A 23,188-nucleotide genomic window follows, 5' to 3' on the forward strand; every position below is an offset into this window, starting at 1 on the left:
TCCCGTCGTGGCGCAGTGGTTAACAAATCCGACTAAGAACCATGAGGTTGCGGGTTCGGTCCCTGCCCTTGCTCAGTGGGTTAACGATCCGGCGTTGCCATGAGCTGTGGTGTAGGTTGCAGACACAGCTCGGATCCTGCGTTGCTGTGGCTCTGGCATAGGCCAGTGGCTACAGCTCCAATTCGACCCCTAGCCTGGGAATCTCCATATGCCGCGGGAGCAGCCCAAAGAAATAGGAAAAAAAGACAAAAAAAAAAAAAAAAGAAACTTTTTTATCCTAAAATCTCTCCACTCAGACTCAGTACTCTCCACTGCTGTTCAGTAAGGTAAACAAGCCACCAGACTTCCCTTTACCAAGGTATCTTACCAGCCAGTCATCACGGTTGTGGTCAGCACATTTGTAAAACGGCCCCAAGCTTTTTTGCCCAAACTGGTCCTAACTGTTATTTTGAGAGATTTTTCTCCCATGATTACATTATAAGACAATTTGGTCCTTTCGAAGGGTGACTATTTGGGTGATTGGAACCAAATCAATGCATATTTTAAAACCAGAGGTTTTTTTGTTTGGTTGGTTAGTTTTTGTTTTTATTTTTGTTTTTTCCTGGTGGGTAGCAAAGAGGAAGTCAGATTCCAAGCTTAAGAAGGACTTGCTGGGAGTTCCCGTTGTGGCGCAGTGGTTAATGAATCCAACTAGGAACCATGAGGTTGCAGATTTGATCCCTGGCCTTGCTCAGTGGGTTAAGGATCTGGCGTTGCCGTGAGCTGTGGTGTAGGTTGCAGACACAGCTCGGATCCCACATTGCTGTGGCTCTGGCATAGGCTGGCAGCTACAGCTCCAATTAGACCCCTAGCCTGGGAACCTCCATATGCTGTGAGAGCGGCCCAAGAAATGGCAAAAAGACAAAAAAAAAGAAGGACTTGGACTTGTTGTGCTGCTGATGGCCTTAATTTAAAATGAAGGGGCCAGATAGCAAGGAATACGGCAGCTTCCACGAGGTGAAAGCCGTCACTCGCTGACACAGGAAGGAAACGGGCACCTCAATCCTACATCACAAGAAACTCAATTCTGCTAACATTTGCAATGACTCTGGACACGTATTCTTCTCCAGAGCCTGCGGGTAACAGCCTTGCCCTGACCACACCGTATTTTGGTGTTATGAGTTGCTAAGCAGAGAACCCAGTCTTGATTACACAGATTTCTGAGATAATAAATGTGTTTTTTATTTTTAGTTAAAATCATCAACTTTTTTTTAATCCCAGTTTTCAGTTTACAGCAGAATTGAGCTGAAAATACAGATATTTGCCATATATTCTCTGTTATCCCCTCCTCACCACCATCAGTATCACAATGGTATGCTTATTACAGTCAGTATCCTACCCTGGAAGTTCCCATCGTGGCTCAGCGGGTTAAGAACCCAACATGGTATCTGTGAGGATTCGGATTCAATCCCTGGCCTCGCTCAGTGGGTTACAAATCCAGCATTGCTGAAAGCTGTGGTGTGTGTTGATATGGCTCCGATGTGGCGTTGCTGTGGCTGTGGTGTAAACCAGCAGCTGCAGCTCCAATCTGACCCCTAGCCTGGGAACTTCCATATGCCGCAGGTGCAGCTGTAAAAAGAAAAGAAAAAAAATAAATTTTTTTTTTTTTTGGTCATTTCTTGGGCCATTTCCGCGGCATATGGAGGTTCCCAGGCTAGGGATCGAATCAGAGCTGTAGCCACCGGCCTACACCAGAGCCACAGCAATGCGGGATCTGAGCACGTCTGCAATCTGCACCACAGCTCACAGCAATGCTGGATCCTTAACCCACTGAGCAAGGCCAGGGATCAAACCCACAACCTCATGGTTCCTAGTCGGATTCGTTGACCACTGTGCCACAACAGGAACTCCCAGAGAAAAGAAATCTTACCCTGGTACTGGCTCCCACAGAAGTTTCTGCTCCAGTTAAGCTGTGACTCTGTATCTGTCCATCTGTCCAGTTTTCGAGTCAGTGGTTTGCCCTGTAACCTCAGTTCTCTGACCAATTTAAGATTTGATGATTAGTTTGTTCAGGTTTTTATCTGTTAGGTCAGAGTGAAGACTTCTAACCTCTTTACGTGCCAGGCCAAAAACCAGAAGTTGATGGATATTGTTTATTTGTTTGTTTGTTTTGCTTTTTAGGGCTGCATTGGCGACAGATGGAGTTTCCCAGGCTAGGGGTCCAATCTGAGTTACAGCTGCTGGCCACCACCACAGCCACAGCAACGTGGGATCCAAGCCATGTCTGCAACCTACACCACAGCTCACAGCAACACCGGATCCTTAACCCGCTGAGCAAGGCCAGGGATCAAATCGGCAACCTCATGGTTCCTAGTCGGATTCACTTCAGCTGTGCCATGAGGGGAACTCTGATGGATACAGTTTAAGCCACTCTATTTGTGGTAAGTAGCAGCTGCCTGAATATCCGGAAGATTCTTGAGGACAGAGACCATTGTATTGTGTTTTCACCTTCTAATGCAATGCGTCATGCAGAGTGGTGTTCAGTAGGAACTTATTAGAAGTGTGGTCACATTTCAGTTAGAACATGATTTGGAAGTTGTGGGGATGTGTGTTGTGCCCTTGTAAACTCCTAACCCCCATCCCTGAGCCAGGACCAAAGTATTTCCTCTCCCAACTGCTGGTTAACAGCCGATGGTTGCAAATAACTTCCCCTTTCCAGGGATTGTTCTTTCCTGCCTTCCTTCCTTCCTTCCTTAATGGCCTCACTCACGGCATATGGAAGTTCTGAGGTCAGGGATTGAACCTGTGCCTCGGCAGTGACCCAAACCACTGCAGTCAGATTCTCAATCCATTGCACCACAGTGGAAACTCCAGATTGTTCTTTCTGGAGTTCCCGTCGTGGCGCAGTAGTTAACAAATCCGACTAGGAACCATGAGGTTGCGGGTTCGGTCCCTGCCCTTGCTCAGTGGGTTAACGATCCGGCGTTGCCGTGAGCTGTGGTGTAGGTTGCAGATGCGGCTCGGATCCCGCGTTGCTGTGGCTCTGGCATAGGCAGGGGGCTACAGCTCCAATTCCACCCCTAGCCTGGGAACCTTCATATGCCGCGGGAGTGGCCCAAGAAGTAGCAAAGACAAAAAACAAACAAACAAAAAAAAAACAGATTGTTCTTTCTTTTTTTTCTTATTAAGGCCACACTCACGGCATATGGAGAGTCCCAGGCTAGGAGTCTGAATGGAACTGTAGCTGCTGGTCTATACCACAGACACAGCAATGCTGGATCTGAGCCACGTTTGCGACCTATACCACAGCTCATGGCAATACCAGATCCTTAACCCACTGAGCGAGGCCAGGGATCGAACCCATAACCTCATGGATGCTAGTCAAATTCATTTCTGCTGAGTCACGATGGGAACTCCACAGATTGTTCTTTCCTGAAGAATCGCTACCCTATCCAAGTCCATGCCTTGTTTCTAGGGATATCTTGCATCACAGTGACTGGTCCATGCAGGAGTATAAGTTGTGGCCTCTTGCCCCAATTGGGACAGTTCTGCAGGGTCATTACAGCTCATGAGCTCTCAGGGGGATTGGCCAGCTCTTTGTTTTGATGACATCACAGCCAAAACTCCTCTCTCTGCTTCATCGTGCTTTCTTTGCCCCTTACAGATGCTGTTCCCTGAAGCACTCCCCATTAAATTACCTGCACCCACAACTTCATCTTAGAGTCTGGTCCTAAGAAACTCAACCTGCCACAGAGGTACGATAGCCACTTGGGAGGGTGAAGGGTGGGTGTGGTCAGGAGCGTTCCTTCATTTTAGATTCCAATTTCCAAATTTATACTTGACTTTCATTGATCCTTGAGGATAAAGGCAAGACTTGGGGAGGCATTACAGGACGGGAAAGTGTCATTGGTACTCTCTTCTTTCTGTCTTTGTGCTTCCTCTTCCGTATATTGGCATTACCATCTTGCCACCTTCTAGGGTTGAACCCACAAGGCCGAATTTGTTAATCTAGCATACTAACACTAAGCCATTCATTCACAAATACTTGGGTACATGTGATGGGCCAGGCTCTATACTCTTTCATGGGGATACAGCATCAGCTTCAATAATCATGGCCCTAAGGAATACACGACCTCCTTTGATGAGGGTAGGAACGTTACAGGTCTCATGTGCCACACAATGAAGTGGGCTATGAAAGTGGAAACACAAGTGATACTGGAGCACATTATAAGTGTCACATAATCCAGTCTTGGTTGGGGATGGTGAAAGGTGTTTTCCTGGAATATCTAAACATCTTTAAGCAGGGGTTAGATAAAGCCTCAGGCCTCCTAAGACCAGCCTTGCTTCTCATCTGAAAAAATATAGTGCTTAAATCACTTTTTACTGTCTTCTTAATACATCTTGAGGGGCACTTGGTTAATATAGAGGAAGTTAAAGGACATTTTTCGATAGGACATTTTCATCACAGGGTAATGTAGTAGCAACAATGAGTGGACCCATCTGTGTGTATCAATATACTGTCCACAGAGCTTCCATTGTGGCTCAGCGGTAATGAGCTGGACTAGTATCCATGGAGATGCAGGTCTGATCCCTGGCCTGGCTCGGTGGGTTAAGGATCCGGCGTTGCCGTGAGCTGCCGTGCAGGTCACAGACGACTTGGCTCAGATCTGGTGTTGCTGTAGCTGTGGCATAGGCTGGCAGCTACAGCTCTGATTCAACCCCTAGCCTGGGAGCTTCCATATGCCCAAGTGCAGCCCTAAAAAGCAAAAAAAAAAAAAAAACAAACCCAAACCAAAACCAAAACAACTGTCCATACCATCACCCAGAGAGCCTTTCCTGGAGACACCGTGAACCTCTCACAACTTCCCTGCTCTTTCAAATAACCTTAGGAAAGCCTCCAGCCACATAAAAATCTTTTTGGTACATGGTCACAGACTTAACCAGTAATTACTTAACCAGTAATTCTGAGACGATTCATTCCGCAAATTGACCGTCTAGATCTTTGGTTCTGAGTATAAAGATCTTTGTTTGCCTAAAGCAAAGAACATAGGATTCCACAGCCTCCCCCACCCCACTGACATATGCATCAGTGGACCTGCTGCGTGCCTGGCCTCCATTAATAAGCAGTGAGTCAGCACGCTCTCTATCTGCAGGGCAGTTCCTCTTTATAGGGAATGCTTAATCTTTTCACTCTGTCCTCAACTCCTCCATCCTTTTCTCCTTCTCTGAGGGCCCTAGAGATGCCAAGACAGAGTTATTCATGAGTGACCCAATGCTACTAGTGCTAGGAGTGATGTGGCCATTTGGAGAGGGCAGAAGAATGTTTGAGAATCATACACTTTTGCAATTCAATTTATTTGCTGTTTTACAACTTATAATTCCCAAGGCTTTACAGTGTCACATTTTTCTTGTTTTCTTGGTATAATGCTTTAGTCAGTCAATCAAGAGAGATCATGTATGAGGATGCAATATTTAGCACTTCCCTGTCACTGGACTCAGCAGTTTTCTATAACAATGGAATACCGTCCCTTAAATCGATTGTGTAACAGACGCAAGATGTTATACGGAGAATCATTACCAATATCTTTAGTTTTATTTTTTATAATGATTTTATTTTTTGCATTATAGCTGGTTTACAGTGTTCTGTCAATTTTCTACTGCGCAGTAAGGTAACCCAGTCACACATACATGTTTACATTTTTTTAAAATTTATTTTTATTATTTTTTATAAAAATATCAATCGTTTCATTTTTAGGATAAAGCCAAAGGTCTTGACATTTTGTACACTTTTTTTTTTTTTCTGCACCCATCACTTGCAGAAGTTCAGGGGTCAGGGATCGAAACCCATGACACAGTAGTAACAATACCAGATCCTTTACCTGCTGAGACAACAGGGAACTCCTAAAAGTCTTAGGAACTCCTAAAGGTCTTGACACTTTGCCTCAGCTTAGTTATTGTTCTTCTTTTTTTTTGACCTTTGCAGGGCAGAAATGACCTTTAAGGGACAGTCAAGCCACTGCTCTAGGACTAGGGGTTGAAGTGAGGCAGGGTTCCCCAATGCCAGGATTCGGTGTGAAGGGTAGCCCGTCACGCTTCTGCCTCTTAAGGGGACACTAAGCTTCCAATACCCAGCTCTAAGTTACACACTAAGAGTAAAACAACCAGGATAACTTTAAAAATCCCATATAACCCACAATATACTATCATTAACAGCACAGGAATTAAGTGTGAAAACCAGCATCAAAATGATATACCACCAAATTGACTCTGATCTTGTAAGCTAGGGTCTTAGGTCTGTTACCCAGTTAGAATGTGCTGCCATTTGTCATCGCCCATAACCAGTGCTAGTTTTGGGGGGCAGAAGAGATGCTGAGTAGAAAGCCCCAAACAGGAGTTCCCATAGTGGCTCAGTGGTTAACAACTCCGACTAGGAACCATGAGGTTGCGGGTTGATCCCTGGCTTGCTCAGTGGGTTAAGGATCCGGCATTGCCGTGAGCTGTGGTGTACATTGCAGATGTGGCTCGGATCCTGCGTTGCTGTGGCTCTGGTGTAGGCCGGCGGCTATGGCTCCGATTCAACCCCTAGCCTGGGAACCTTCATATGCCGTGAAAGCAGCCCAAGAAATGGCAAAAAGACAAAAAAAAAAAAAAAAAAAAAACAAAGTCCAAAAAACAAATCAGAACACATCAAATCAGACACAGGAGAGATACCAGCCTCTAAAGTTGCTGAGTATTTCCTGAACTTTGTAACATCTGCCTTGAATCTCTATTACTTTGAAAGGGACTTCAGTTTTTTTGTTCATTTTTTTTAGGGCGGCACTTAGGACAAATGGAAGTTCCCAGGCTAGAGGTTGAATTGGAGCAGCAGCTGCCAGGCTATGCCACAGCCACAGAAACACCAGATCCGAGCCACATCTGCAATCTACACTGCAGTTCCTGGCAATGCCAGATCCTTAACCCACTTAGCAAGGCCAGGGATTGAACCCACATCCTCATGGTTACTAGTTGGGCTCATTACCACTGAGCCAGGATGGGAACTCTGGACTTTGGTTTTTGATCTTTCACAGTTACCTGAGGGAAAAGGAGATTCATACATCAAATAATCCGAGTTGCACTAGAAGAGAACATAGGCAAAACATTCTCTGACATCAACCATACAAATGTTTTCTTAGGTCAGACTTCCAAGGCGACAGAAATAAAAGCAAAAATAAATCATGGGGACCTAATCAAACTAACAAGCTTTTGCACAGCAAAGGAAACCATTACAAAAACCCAAAAGACAACCTACAGAATGGGAGAAAATAGTTTCAAATGATGCAACTGACAAGGGCTTAATCTCTAAAATATACAAACAACTTCTATAACTCAATGGCAAAAAAAAAAAAAACCCAACAACCCAATGAAAAATGGGCAAAAGACCTGAATAAATATTTTTTCCAAAGAAAATATACAGATGGCCAACAGGCACATGAAAAAATGCTCAACATCACTAATTATTAGAGAAATGCAAATCAAAGTACTATGAGATACCACCCCACACCAGTCAGAATGGCCATCATTAACAAGTCCACAAATAGCAAGTGCTGGAGGGGGTGTGGAGAAAAGGGTACCCTCCTGCACTGTTGGTGGGAATGTAAATTGGTATAACTGCTATGGTATGAAGGTACCTCAGAAAACCAAATCTAGAACTACCATATGATCCAGCAATCCCACTTTTGGGCATATCTGGACAAAACTTACTTGAAAAAGATACATGCACCTACATGTTCATTACAGCACTATTCACAATAGTCAAGACATGAAAACAACCTAAATGTCCATCGACAGATGAGTGGGTTAAGAAGATATGGTATGTATACACAGTGGAATACTACTCAGCCATAAAAAAGAACAAAATACCATTTGCAGCAACACGAATGGAACTAGAAACTCATACCAAGTGAAGTAAGGAAGAGAACGACAAATACTACATGATATCACTTATAATCGGAATCTAATATACGGCACAAATGAACCTTTCCACAGAAAAGAAACTCATGGATTTGGAGAACAGACTTGTATTGCCAAGAGAGAGGAGGAGGGAGTGGGATGGACTGGGAGTCTAAATAGATGCAATAAATGCAAACTATTGCATTTGGAGTGGTAAGCAATGAGATCCTGCTGTATAGCACTGGGAACTATATCTAGTCACTTATGATGGAACATGATGGAGGATAATGTGAGAAAAAGAATGTATATAGATGTGAGACTTTTGCTGTACAGACGAAACTGACAGAAAGAACACGGTAAACCAACTATAATGGAAAAAAATCATTTAAAAATAATCCAAGTTGCTTTAAAAAAAAAAGGAAAAAAAATTAAAAACAGGTCTTTCAAGGAGTTCCCATCATGGCTTGGGAGTAACAAACCTGACTAGTATCCAGGAGACCTTGGGTTTGATCCCTGGCCCCACATCAGTGGGTTAAGGATCCGGTGTTGCCATGTGCTGTGGTGTAAGCCACAGACACAGCTCAGGTCTGGCATTGCTGTGGCTGTGGTGTAGGCCAGCCACCACAGCTCCAATTTGACCCCTAGCCCGGGAACTTCCATATGCTGTGGGTGCGGGGGAAAAAAAAAAAAAGATAGTACCTCAACCTTTAAGCAGAAGGGGTAGGCTTAAATATTTCTTCAGTCTAAAGCTTTGGGAGTTCCTGCTGTGGCGCAATGAGTTAAGGATCCAACGTTGTCTCTGTGACAGCACAGGTTCAATCCCTAGCACAGCACAGTGGGTTAAGGATCTTGGGTTGCTGCAGCTGTGGCTCGAATTTGATCCTTGGCCCAGGAATTTCCATATGCTGTGGGCACAGCTGAAAAAGAAAAAAAAAAAAAAAAAAAGCTTCTGGGGCTAAGACTGGAACTTATTTAAACTTCCCTGGGGCTCTTCTGCATCCATTCTTCACTTCACCCAGATGTAGTCATCTCCCAGAGCCCTCCCACTGGTGTCAGCTGTGCCCCTAAGTCATAGCCTGGTCTAAACTCAAGCTTCAACCAGGTGTGAGTGGATGAGCCCCTTGCACTCCTCCCACCCACAACCCACACAGAAAATCAAACAACTTCTCTTCCCAAGTTAACTCTTCTTAACTCATGTTACCATTTTTTTTAATGAACACAATTTCAAACTCTAGCTCCCCCTGCCCCCGCTTTCTATCTTTTTACAGTCGCACCTGCAGAGTATGGAAATTCCGGGGCTAGGGGCTGAATCGGACCTGCAGCTACTAGCCTACACCATAGCAACACTGGATTCTAGTAGCATCTTCAGCCTATGCTGCAGCTTGCAGAAACCCCGGATACTTACCCACGGAGTGAGGGCAGGGATCTAACCAGCATCCTCATGGAAACAACATCAGGTCCTTAACCTGTTTTATAACCTCTGTTACAAAACAGAGGGATGATCGGTCTTTGGTTAAAAGCAGTGGGCCTGGAGTTCCTGTCATGGTGCAGTGGTTAGCGAATCGGACTAGGAACCATGAGGTTGTGGGTTCGGTCCCTGCCCTTGCTCAGTGGGTTAACGATCCGGCGTTGCCCTAAGCTGTGGTGTAGGTTGCAGACGCAGCTCGGATCCTGCGTTGCTGTGGCTCTGGCGTAGGCCGGTGGCTACAGCTCCAATTCGACCCCTAGCCTGGGAACCTCCATATGCTGCGGGAGCGGCCCAAGAAATGGCAAAAAGACAAATAATAATAATAAAATAAAATAAAAGCAGTGGGCCACAGGAACTAAGGAACAAGGAAGCCAGGGTACTCATTGAGCACCACAGGATATGGAAAATACAGACTTCCATTTGTGAAACCTAAAAAGAGAAAATGATAGTTAGCCACTTTGTCTCCTGGGCCAGTCACAACATCCAGCCAGTGACACCTGTACAGCCACACTAGTTGTTAAAATATTGGGTTTTCTCCATGTCAGTTGATAACAGCCTTCAGGTCCTCCCTGGACATCTGCAGGAGTCAATCAGTGAAGGAGAAACGATGGAACAGTGGGGCCTCCAGAACCCTTCTTCACACTAGAGCGGCACGAGAGTAAGCATCTGCTCACACTGGTTGGTTCCCAGGCCATCAATTAGGAAGCGTAAGAATAGCACCCTCTTCGAGTTCTCACCCTGGCACAATGGCATCAGTGGCATCTCAGGAGCTCTGGGATGCAGATTCAATCCCTGGCCTGGCACAGAGGGCTGAAGATTCAGCATTGCCGCAGTCGTGGCTTAGGTCATAACTGCAGCTTGGATCTAATCCCTGGCCCTGAACTCCATGTTCCATGGGGCGCCAAAAATGAAAAGGAAAAAAAAAAGAATAGCATCCCTACTTTGTAGCCTTTTAAAAGAGACCAAGCACATACCAGGCATACCTCAGGCTTGTCATGGCTGCAAAAAGAATAATTAATTTCAGGCCTTGCAGAGCAAAATGAAAGCTCTTTGGATTTCAAATCCTTTCTAAACCTATGCATTCAGCACTATTCATTCACAACCACACACATACACACTCCTTCCCCTATTTCCACACTTTAGGGGTAATCACTGCAGAGTCGTCAATAACATCAGGTATGTTTCTCCCATATAAATATATTTTGGGGAAAGGCATTTGACTTTGTGAGACAGATTTGTACCACTGACAAAGGAAACTAAGATAAAAGTTTTACTAACTTTTAAGCAATAGTTACCTTCAAATCAGTGTACACGAAGCAGTTTACCCAGTGTTGTGAGGTGGATCTTATGAACTCAGTGTCACTGTTGAGGAATGTGTCAGTGTGCCTCTTATACCTGGCTTGATATCTCTGTATAAGCACATGCATGCAGGTATTTTCCTTTATGGAAAGAAAGGAGAGTCTCACCTTGCTTTTCAACAGGTTGAAGCCAAAAGAAGGAAGTTCATGTAAATACAGAGACAGGTAATCTCAAAGCCAATCATGGAGCGTCAGCTTTGGAACTCTCGTTGAAACTATTGGAGAGTGGGCTCTTCTCTTGGATCATTAGCCAGAGAGTCATGAAAGACCCTGTGCTGCTTTGAAATATTGGGTGACAGGCCAACGCAGGGGAAGTCAAGACCCAGAAATAGAGATAGACTAAAAAATGGATTACGTCCTTTGAGTCCTCATCTCGCCAGCCAGAAGTGGCTTCATCTTGGAATTTCAGGTTACACAAAGCAATAAATCCTATAAATTTCTTTTTTCACTAAAGTCTGTGATTTGTTGCAGCTGAACAACAACAACAAAAATACAAATTTTATTTCTACTCCCAGGACTCATTACTTTAACTATTCTCCTAAACCACGACTCTAAAGGACAAATCCTTAAGAGGAATGGTGTAGGAAAACCACAGAGTTATAGCATTTCAACCTGTTAATTCAAAGAATGTTTCAGATATAGGATGAATTTCTTTCTTTCTTTTTTTTTTTTTTTTTTAGGGCCACACCTGCAGCGTATGGAAGTTCCCAGGCTAGGGGTCAAGTCAGAGCTGTAGTGCTGGCCTATGCTATAGCCATAGCAAAGCCAGATCCGAGCCATGTCTGTGACCTACACCACAGCTCACGGCAACGCTGGATCCTTAACCCATTGAGTGAGGCCAGGGATCGAACCTACGTCCTCATGGGTACTAGTCAGATTCGTTACCTCTGAACCACAATGGGAACTCCCAGGCACAAGATGAATTTCTCTCAGAACTTCCCACTTTTTAAACTAAAGACTTTTCCTCACACAGTTTCTTTCTCTGCAGTATAGCATTTCAACATCTGTACTAATTAGCGGTCTGCAGGAAAATAGAGCCAATAAAACATTTTTTTATTTATTTATTTAGTAGTCTTTTTGTCTTTTAGGGCTGCACCCACAGCATATGGAGGTTCCCAGGCTAGGGGTCTAAGGAGCTACAGCTGCCAGCCTACACCACAGCCACAGCAACACCGGATCCGAGCCACATCTGTAACCTACACCACAGCTCACTGCAACACTGGATCCTCAACCCACTGAGCAAGGCCAGGGATCGAACCCACAACCTCGTGTTTCCTAGTCAGATTCATTTCCACTATGCCACAATGGGAACTCCCAACAAAGCATTTATATAGAGAGATTTCTTGAAGGAATTGGCTCACATGAAGATGCTAATCCATCATCTGCCAGGTAGAGACACAGTGAAGAATTGTAGGTCACAGGCCATAAGCTGGTACAACTCCCTCTTGCTCAGATGGACCACTACTGACCTGGGAACAGAGGCAGAAAAGCTCTCCCGATCACATCTAGTCTTCCTTGGGGGGGCACACTTGCAGCATGAGAAAATTCCTGGGCCAGGGATTAAACCCACACCGCAGCAGCAACCCAAGCCACTGCAGGGACACCATCAGGTCTTTAACCCGCAGTGTCAGAGAACTCCCACACCTAGTATTCCACTTGGAAAAGCTTCATAATATAAACAACATGCTTCGCCTACAGCAGGATACGCAAAAGAGCAAGCTGAACATTATCTTTCCTACTGGGAGGTGTGAGAGGGGAGAATCACCCCATAGAGGCCCCTGCCTGCCTAAGGCCCCTGCCCTACCCGCCTAAAGCCTCTGCCCACCATGGGCTGAATGAAATAAATCCCAGATGTCTACCCGCCAAACATTTTCAAGTCTCACTTGTCAGTCTTCCTCCAAAGGACTTTTCTGATCTCACCGTAAGAGTTGGAACCTTTAGGCCTGGAATTCCCTTGTGTGCAGTGGGTTAAGGATCTGGTGGTGTCACTACAGCAACCCACGTTGCTGCTGTGGTGTGGGTTTGATCCCTGGCCCAGGAGCTTCCACACGCCGCAGGTGCAGCCAAAACAAAAACCAAAAAGAACCTTTAGGACTTGTTGGAAAAATTATAGGGATGAGGAGCTCTAAGGTACCTCTGCCAAGCAGCCTGCTCTCAGAGCATGAGGAGACTCTGGTTGGACTGCTGTGTGACCCTGGGCCGGTCACTGACTGGGAGCCTCAGTTCCCTCATGTGGAAGCAAGGACAGCAACGCTACCTTGCCCATGGCTTGTTGTGGTCAAATGCGAGAACCCATGTGTAGTATTCAGCAGAGTCACTGGCATGAAGCTAGAATTCAAGTGTTTCCTGTGACCCTGGACTACAAACACTGCCCCACGGTGCTGCCACCATCTCTTTGGTGTCAGCACAGGTCAAGGAAGGGAGGCGTGGAAAAAGGGGTTAGAAAACCTTCAGGCTTTGGTTGACAGGGAGGGTCCCTAACCCCATTGAACCTCTGAGGCTTCAGATTCCTTACCTGCCCCTGGAATGGAGAGTGGATTATAGGTGGCATTCTGGTACCAGGGACCCAGGTGAGGTTGCTGGGTCATGGGGGGCACATAAAGAAAGGTCGGAGTTCCTGCCCTCAAAAGTTTCGTTGTTTCCTGAAAAGTTCATTTTCTAAGCTGAGAAACTGGTGTCAGTAGTTAGGGAAGGACAGCCGCCCTCTGCCCTGCAAAGTTCTGTGAAGGAAGAAAGCCATGCTCAACCCCCATCAGAACTGTGAGCCTGGGTGGCAGGTCCCTGACCTCCTTCAGCTCATCCGGGGTGGGGATGCAGGATGCTGCCCTGTGTTACCACCAGGGGAGCAGTGCCCAGAGGCTGCTAGTGCAGAGCAAGTCTAGATGCCCCAGGCAGCAACATCTTGGGGACATGAGGCCTTGGAGGTGGAGGGGGGACCCAGTGCAGGAGGCCCTTCTCTGAAGGCTTCTCCATCCTGACCTTGCCTTCGCCCTGGGCTCAACCCTTTCTAACCCCAGAGTCCAGGCCCGGCGCTCCGCATCTCCTCACGCCCAGCTGTTCCTGCAACCCCCACTTCTGGCACCTCACCCCACACAACCCACACTCCCATTCTGGACATGAACCTGCTCTAGCTTGACGTCTGAGCCTGGGAGGCCTCTGAGGTGGCGCACACCACCCTGGTAACAAGTGAGCCAAATACGCAGGTGGCAAAGGCTGCGACTTTATTGTCATGCTGGGCCAGCATGTGCTGCTTCTTCACCAGAAGCTGCTGAGGCCTGGTGGAGGAGCAGTCCTCTGCACCCTCTTCTGGGTGAACCCAGGCCCCCTTCTGCACATCCCTGTTGCACGGAGGCGCCCTGGCTTTGCTTTTCTAGAGGACAGAGCCCTTCCTGTCCCCCTCAGCCTCCCGACCGTCCCCTCCTCTGAGTGTGCAGTTGGGACAGGTCGTGGCTGCTCCTCTGAGCTCCTGGTCTCTTTCCATCCTCGGGCCTAGAGCCGCTGATGCTTAAGGAAGAGGAGAAGCAGAGAGGAAGGAGGCCAGCCTGGCGGAGGACAGACAGCCCTGAGAGGAGGAAGGGGCACAGAGGTGGGATGAACACGTTTGCTGAATGCTGGGGAGAGCAACCTCTCGGGGGAAGGGGCTCCTGCAGGTGGGACGCCACTGGTGGGGAAGTGGAGGGACAGAAAGGCGCTGGCGTGTGTGTGGGTGACGGATGGGCATCTCGAAAGGGGCGCTGGCGCCTACAGAGTGCTCTGTGCGTGAGAGGAAGGAAAGCCATAGGACAGGGAATGGGAGGTAGTGAGGGGGCGTCCTGGGGTTGTAAGGAGGAGTTTGGCTTTTGAGAAAAAAGGGATTGAGTTCTGTGTGTCTTGGGGATGGAGAGACAGGAGACCGCTGAGTGGAGGAGAGGGATGTTAGGATCAGAGAGCAGCCCAGCCTGGGTCCAGTGCTTGGCCTTGGACAGAAGGAAGGCTTTGAGGGGGGAGGGAAATGGAGACCTGAAGGCAGAAATTTAAAAGCGTTAGCATCTGATGACCTTGTCATTACTATTTATTTCAAAGAGAGGCAGGAATAGGACTAACACTGTCTGCCCTACTGCCCCATGGAACGGGGAGAGCAGTCATCCTCAGACCTGCAGAGGGGCTCCTGGTAGAGCTGGCACTGAGCTGGAGAGGGATTCAGTAACTTGTCCTGGCCCATCTGCAGCGCTTCATCAGCTGTTCAGTAATTTTCAGTCACTTGGGCGACACGATGGTTGGATGGATCGAGGACGGGTTTTGCCTGGCTGGTGGAAAGAGAAGTCTAGTTTTTAAGAAAGTTCAGTGTGATGGTGAGTAATTAAAGTAATACATTATGGCACATAATGTACACCTTGCACTTGTGTTACCCTGCGTGTGAGTGCCTTCTTAAATTGTGTTCCCTGAGAGCCTCTCCTCACTCTAACAGTAGCCTAGCATACAGTCAGGAAGAGAGAGTAGTGCCAGAGAGGGCTGATCAAATCGAAGCAAAAGTAATGGAGGTTTTGGAGTTCCCATTGTGGCTCAGCAGGTTAAGAACCCGACTAGTATCCATGAGGATGCAGGTTCGATTCCTGGCCTCTGCTCAGTGGGTTAAGGATCCAACATTGCTGCAAGCTGTGGCAAAGGTTGTGGATGTGACTTGGATCTGGCATTGCTGTGGCTGTGGTGTAGGTCCACAGCTGTAGCTCTGATTTGACCCCCTAGCCTAGAAACTTCCATATGCCACAGGTGTGGCCTTAAAAAGACAAAAAAATAAAATAATTTTTTTTTAAAAAAAGTAACAGAGGTCTTTCATGAGAATAAAAGAGCTCGAGGAGGGCATTTGTGATCAGAATGGAAACCTGAAGTTTAGGATTTCAGAACTGGAGCAGTTCTAAATTATACCAAGGTCAACAGGGTGGCTCTTGGCAGTGGTTTGCTGAAGTCCTGTGGTGTGAAAGTCATTGCTGCTGAGGAAAGAATCTGAGAGGCTGGGGTTTGGGGTGCGTCACCCCCTCCTCAAGTTGTCAAACCCACGTTTGTGTGCCTGATGCACAGTGAGGCCAAACAAACAGAAACATCGGAATTTGGAGCAAAGAAAGATTTTTTTAGTGGGGAAGGCATCAATCTGGAAGATGGGAGGGAGACCTAGATTTGTCTCACATCCACCTTGCTGGCTGCCAGAGCGCGAGGTTTTTAAAGGCAGCAAAGGTAGAGAGTCTTGGTGATTTCAGCTTCCTGATAAGACCTCACTTGTAGATTTCCTGGGTTGCTGTCTTTGATCTGTATGTTCCCACAGAGCAAACGAGTAAACGTGGTCTTGTGAACCCTTACTTCCTTCTCGTAGGGAGCAAAAGCGATCGATGGTTGTGGCATTTGATTATTAGAGCTTTTGTGATGGTTCGGAGCTTCAGTTCTTAATTGACTCTCCTGGTGTCATCAACTTTAAGTCCATTTGTGGCCAGCTGGTTGAAATTACCAGACATTATGTCGATAGTTTGGGGTCATAAACCAAAGCATTCGTTTAAGTTAACAATCCTGAGAAAAGATTATGTTGGAAAAGATTTTGCTTTTCTTCTGTGTTCCTTCACTTCCCTGGTTGGTATCTGTGTGAATCTGCTCTTTGGAATTCAGAGAAGATCTAGGAGACTCCAGCTTTTTTCTGCAAACAAGACATGGAGGACACAGAGAGCTTTTGTACTTGGGAGGCCCCCACTGTGTCCTGCTTCATGTCACCTCCTTCATAATGTAGTCATTTAGAGGTTCCTTGTCTCAATGAATGTGCAGAATGGTCAGCAAGGCGAGAGGTAGAAAATTGCAACATGTTTGTATCCATATTTGATGTTTTTCTTAAGTAGAGTCCGGCCAATTATATAATATGCCGTCTCCCGAAGACTTGGATCTGCCATATGCTTGTGGCCATGTCTCAGAGCTGAGTGCCTGGAGAATGGAGAGCGAAGAACCCGTTATGAGGGCAGCTCAGGACAGGAGTGTTCTTGGGAGGGAACAAGCTCAGTGACTATTCAGTAAACAGGGTGAAGGATAGGGTGGCTTGTGTTTAGTCAAACAGAGGTGAGAGGATTGGTAGGTAGGTGAGCAGGGAGAAGACTGGAATGAAAATGTCCCAGAAATGCCAGCCAACTGGGAACTACGAGTTTGAGGCACTCCTGGAAGACACCATGGGTGAAGCATAGAGTGGCACTACCCGATCCATAGATTCCAACTAGATCTCTGATGGAAGACTGTTTTTGTACCAACTGAGGCATTTTGTGTTGGGTGGGGTGTCTGAGGTTAGATGATGGTTTGCTATTTTTGCTTTAGGGTCTAGCTAGTGGGAGTTCTCCCTGTGAGGCAATGTGTTAAGAATCTGACTGCAGTGGCTCTTGTCCCTACAGTGAAGGCTTGGGTTGATCCCCAGCCTGGCACAGTGGGTTAAATGATCCAACATTGCCATAGCTGCAGCATGGGCTACAGCTGCGGCTCAGATTCAGTCCCTGGTCTGGGAACTTCCAGTGCCCCCAGTGCAGTCTTTAAAGATAAATAAATAAGGGTTCCCTTTGTGGCTCAGTGGTTAATGAACCCGACTGGAATCCATGAGGACACAGGTTCAGTCCCTGGCCTGGTGTTGCCGTGAGCTGTGGTGCAGGCTGCAGATAAGGCTCAGATCTGGCATTGCTGTGGCTGTGGTGTAGGCCAGCAGCTGTAGCTCTGATTCAACCCCTAGCCTGGGAACGTCTGTAAGCTGCAGGTGCAGCCCTAAAAAGCCCTATATATAAATAAATAAATAGAACTTTTAAAAAGCTCTAACTAGTGAACTATGTGTTCTCTGTTCAGGATTCCAAAAGAGTGTTATTATCATCACCTCTGCTTTAAGATGAGACTCGGGGAGCTTGAAAAATTTGTCCATAATATTCAGTTGCAATCCTACCAGTTGGAAGGGGAATGGGGTAAGGTGTTTGGACTCCCAGTGCCTTTTCTAAGTGTTTGAGTGGTCAGTGTCACCCTCATTTTGACAGTTTGACAGACTTTGTCTCTCATTAAAGCAGTGGTTTCTGTTTCCCCTCAATGACATGCTGATTTCAGATAGAAATTTAAACACAAGTGTAGGGATAGTCTTGCTTCCCACACCTAAAGAGCCTTGCTCGGCCTCACTGGTGATCCTTCATTCACTCATTCCATCCACAAAACTGGAGTCTCTAGGATGGTACCAGTGCAGTTCTAATCCTGAGGAAATAGCAGGGAAGAGAAGCAAAATTATAATTCTTAATTAGGAGTCTACATTTTTGTGATATTTGCAATGAGATGCCATTCATAACTATCACATCAGGGGAAAAAAATGTAATGAGTCTGATAAAACCAAGGGTTAAGGAGGAAGTGGAATGACAGGAATATGTATACATTGCTCATAAGAGTGTAAATTGGTAAAATCGCTTTGGAGAGAAATTTGAGAGTATCTGACAAAGTTGAAAAAATATCATACTGCATGAACCAGCAATTCTACCTCTAGAAATACCCTAGAAAAAAAATCTTGCATCTACACACAAGGAGCCATATATTTAAAATGTTTGTTGTGGCGTTCCCATTGTGGCTCAGTAGTAATGAACTGACTAGTATCCATGAGGACACGGGTTCAATCCCTGGTTTCGCTCAGTGGGTTAAGGATCTGGCATTTCCATGAGCTGTGGTGTAAGTCGAAGATGAGGCTTGGATCCCACGTTGCTGTGGTGTGGTGTAGGCTGGCAGTTGTAGCTCCCATCGACCCCTGGCCTGGGAACTTCCAATGCCACGGGTGCAGCCCTAAAAAAAAAAAAAAAAAAGCGAAAAATAAATAAAATGTTTGTTTCATTAGCATGATCATAATATAAAAATAATTGAAAATCACCCACATGTCCATGAAACAATAGAATAGATAAATAAATTATAGTATAGATAGACTGTGGGGTACCACAGAGTAGTTAAATGAATGAACTAGAATCACTTCTGTGTCCATGATAAATCTTAAATATAAGGTTCTAATTTTTAATTTGTTTTAGGAATGTATTTTAGAGTTAACAGTTTTTCTTGCCATTGAGAATTATTCCTTTTATTTAAGTTACATTTTCTCATTGTGTTGGAGGTATATAGGAATACTGTTTATATTTACATATTGATTTTATATTCCAGCAACTTTGCTGAACTATCTTTAGTTTCAATTTTTTGTGGACCTGACTGTATTTTCTATGTGAAGACTCAAATCATCTACAAATAATAGTAGTTTTATTGCATCCTTTTCATTGAATAGCTTCTCATTTCTCTTATTTGTCTTAATCTTCCAAAACCTTCAACACAGTATTCAATTTAGTGGATAGCACTGTCTTATACTTAATTTGTAATGATTCACCATAAAGAATTATTGTAAGTTATTTTTGAGATACTCTTTAGCAAGTTAGTAGGGTCTCTTTTATTCCAAATTAGCTGTAAAGTTTTAAAATTTTAGCAAATGGTCTTCCTGCATCTATTGAAATAATATTTTTTCTTCTTAATAAAGCAGATTCCTTAATAGATTTTTCTCTCCTTAAACAATCCTTGTGATCCTAGGATACACCCACCTAGGTCTTGATATATTTTAAAATACATTGCAGAATTCCATTTGCTGGTATTTTATTTAGAATTTTAGAATCTAAGATTATAAAGGGAATTGTTTTATCATTTTCAATTCTTTTTTTTTTTTTTGTCTTTTTGCTATTTCTTGGGCCGCTCCCACAGCATATGGAGATTCCCAGGCTAGGGGTCCATTCGGGTCTGTAGACACCGGCCTACACCAGAGCCACAGCAACGCGGGATCCGAACTGAGTCTGCAACCTACACCACAGCTTAGGGCAACGCCGGATCGTTAACCCACTGAGCAAGGGCAGGGACGGAACCCGCAACCTCATGATTACTAGTCGGATTCATTAACCACTGCGCCATGACGAGAACTCCTCATTTTCAATTCTTATATTGTCTTTTCTTGATTTCAAGATATCCTAGCCTCATAAAATAAGCTAGATAACTTGCCATCATTTTCTGTTCTCTAGAGCAGTTTGCCATAAGACAAGAGTTATCTATTTTTTCCCTGCAGGTTTAGCAGACCTGCTTGGAAAGAGCATGTTGTTTATTTTGTTTGTATGTAGACTTGGCTACTGATGCAGTTAGAAAACATTAGAAAATGTTTCTAAGTCTGGCTTTTCCATTTCTTAATTTAGTTACAATGACTTGAATTTTTCCAGGAAGTTGCCCTTTTTGTCTGTTTCCCAATTCATAGGTATAAAAATTTTCATAATTTTTTATTTTTTAAAGTGCTGGTTGAGGAATTCCCATCTGGCTCAGTGGTTAACGAATTTGACTAGGGACCATGAGGTTATGGGTTCAATCCCTGGCCTCGCACAGTGGGCTAAGGATCTGGCGTTGCCATGAGCTGTGGTATAGGTCACAGATCCGGCTCGGATCCCGAGTTGCTGTGGGGTCCATTTGGACCCCTAGCCTGGGAAACTCCATATGCCATGGAGAAAAGACAAAATAAAATAAAATAAAAAATAAAGTGCTGGTGAGTTCCCACGTGGCTCAGTGGGTTAAGAACCCGAGGTTGTGTCTGTGAGGATTCAGGTTTGATACATGGCATCACTCAGTGGCCTAAGGATCCAACATGACTGTAAGCTGCAGCATAGATCACAGATGCTCTCAGATCCAGTGTTGCCATGGCTGTGGGGTAGGCCTCAGTCACAGCTCAGATTCATCCCCTAGCCTGGGAACTTCCAAATGCCATGGGTGAGGCCGTAAAAAAAAAAGTTCTTGTGATATCTGTAAGTATATCCTCGTTTTGAGTCTTTGTGTTCTTCATGTTCTATATTTTTTTATTTTTTTTTTGTTTTTAGGGCAGCACTTTGACTCCTAGCCTGAGAACTTCCATATGCCACAGATGCAGCCCTAAAAAGAAAAAAAGAAAAGAAAATAATAAATTAGAAGTCTTCAGGGAGTTAACGATCTGGCATTGTCTGCAACAGCTCAGGTTGCTGCTGAGGCATGGGTTCAACCCCCAGCCCAATGCAGTGGTTTAAGGATCCATTGTCACAGCTGTGATGTAGGTCAGATTTGATCCCTGGCCTGGGACTTCCATATGCTGTGAATGTGGCCCAAATAAATAAATTAGAAAACTTCAAAAATTGAAAAGCAAAGAGGAAAAAGCTTGAAAAAAGCAGAACAAAATATTCAAAAACTGGGAATACTATAAAAGACGTTACATACACACAGTGGGAATACCAGCAGAGGAAGAAAGAGAAAAGAACAGAAGCAGTGCATGAAGCAACAATGACAAAATTTACCCCCCAATTAATGTCAAGCACCAAACCACAGATCTAGGAAGCTCAGAAAACACCAAGCATGATAAATACAAAACAGTGACAAAAAAAAAAAAAAAAAAAAAAAAAAAACTACACCTAGGCATATCATTTTCTAACTACAGAAAATGCAAGCTAAAGAAAAAATTGCTGAAAAGAAGCCAAAGGAGAAGAACACTTTTACCAGTAGGTGAGCAAAGCTAAGACTAACATCTGACTTTTTCTCAGAAACCATGCAAGCAAGAAGACAGTGGAATGAAATATTTAAAGTGTTGAGAGGTAAAAATACAACCCACCAACCTAGAAATCTGTAGCCTGTATAATTATCTTTCAAATGTGAAGGAGAAATAGACTTTCTCAAACAAAAATTGAGGGAATTTGTTGCCAGTAGAACTGCCTTGCAAAAAATGTGAAAAGACATTTTTAAAGGAAAATTGTGTTGGTCAGAAACTCAGATCTATGTAAAGATCATTATAGAAGGACATGTGAAGGTAAAATAAAAACTTTTATTTTTCTTAATTGATCTAACAAAAATTTACTCAAAATAATAATAGCACCAAGGTATTCACTTACGTATGCTATGTGTGTGTATGTGTGTGTACATACACATATATATGCTTATGTGTGCTTAACTATAATTTAAGTGAATGATAGTAATGATAAGAGGAATGGGAAGTAGGAATTAGGAATATTTTGTTATTATAAGGTACACATAGTACTGGTGGAGTAGTATCCTGTTATTTTAAAGTGGACTTGGATTTGTTGTACATTGTACATAGCAATCTCTAGGGCAGCCACCAAAAGAGTAAAAGCATATTTATAGCTGATATGCTAAGAAAAGTAGAAAATATAATCATATGAAATGGTCAGTGAGGGAGTTCCCATGTGGCTCAGCAGAAATGAACCCGACCAGTATCCCTGAGGATGCAGGTTTGATCCCTGGCCTTGCTAGTAAGTTAAGGATCCAGTGTTGCCATGAGCCATGGTGTAGGTTGCAGATGTAGCTCAGATCCCGTGTTGCTGTGGCTGTGGTGTAGGCCAGCAGCTGTAGCTCTGATTCAACCCCAGCCTGGTAACTTCCATATGCCACACTGGTGGCCCTAAGAAGCCAAAAAAAAGTCATCGAAAACCACAAGAGGCAGAAAAGACTGGGAGACAAAAATAGGGACAAAAAACAAGGGCAGAAATAGAAAATAATAACATATATGCTAGATGTTAATTCAACTATATTGGAAATAAGTTTGACTCTCAAAGATCTCAATGCACAAATTAAAAGCCACAGATCGACAAAAATGGATCAAAAAATAAGACTGTGTTGTCTACAAGAAACTGACTTTTTTTTTGGCTGCACCAGCAGCATACAGAAGTCCCCAGAGCAAAGATCAAACCAGAGCAGTGACCCAAGCTGCTGAAGTGACAATGCCAGATCCTTAACTCACTGTGACACAAGGGAACTCCCAAGAAATTGACTTTAAATATAAAGACTTACAGGGGCTGAAGTAAATGCATGAAGAAAGATGTACTATAATAACACTGATCAAAAGAAAGTAGGAATAGCCATATTTATTTTAGACAGAGCAGATTTCAGAGCAAGAAAAGGGACCAGGGATAAAGCGGGGAATTTCATAATAATAAAAAAGGGTCAATTCTCCAAGAAGATATAATAATCCTTAACATGAATATGCGGAACAACAAAGTGTCAAATTAGATGAGGTAAAAACTGATAGAACTGCAAGGAGAAATAGATGAATCCACTATTGTAATTAGAGATTTCAACACCCCTCTATCAAAAATGAGCAAATCCAACAGATTTGTAAGGACACAGATGAATTGAACAACACCATAAAACACCTGGATAAAATGGACATCTATAGATTACCTTATCCAACAATAGCAGAATACACATGGAACAGTTACACTTAATGGTGAGAAACTTGAATCTTTCCCACTAATAACTGCTATAAGGCAAGAATTTTCCCTCTCACCACTGCTTTTCAACAGCATACTAGCAGGCTAACCAGTGAAATAAGAAAATAAATTAAAGCTATACTAATTGGGAAGGAGGAAATTGTCTAATGTTTGCAGAATACATGCTCTTC

General features: G+C 44.4%; 1 long non-coding RNA gene across 1 annotated transcript in view; it reads left to right on the forward strand.

The window, feature by feature from the left end:
* The window catches only part of LOC102162372, a 28,151-nt gene extending 7,484 nt beyond the window's left edge, over nt 1-20,667 (forward strand). The window contains exons 2-3 of the long non-coding RNA XR_001302400.2: nt 3,644-3,734; nt 20,628-20,667. This is a non-coding gene — a long non-coding RNA (uncharacterized LOC102162372). The remainder of the gene's footprint in view (nt 1-3,643; nt 3,735-20,627) is intronic.

The sequence above is a fragment of the Sus scrofa genome, chromosome 18 (genome assembly GCF_000003025.6).
Source record: "Sus scrofa isolate TJ Tabasco breed Duroc chromosome 18, Sscrofa11.1, whole genome shotgun sequence".
NCBI lineage: Eukaryota > Metazoa > Chordata > Mammalia > Artiodactyla > Suidae > Sus > Sus scrofa.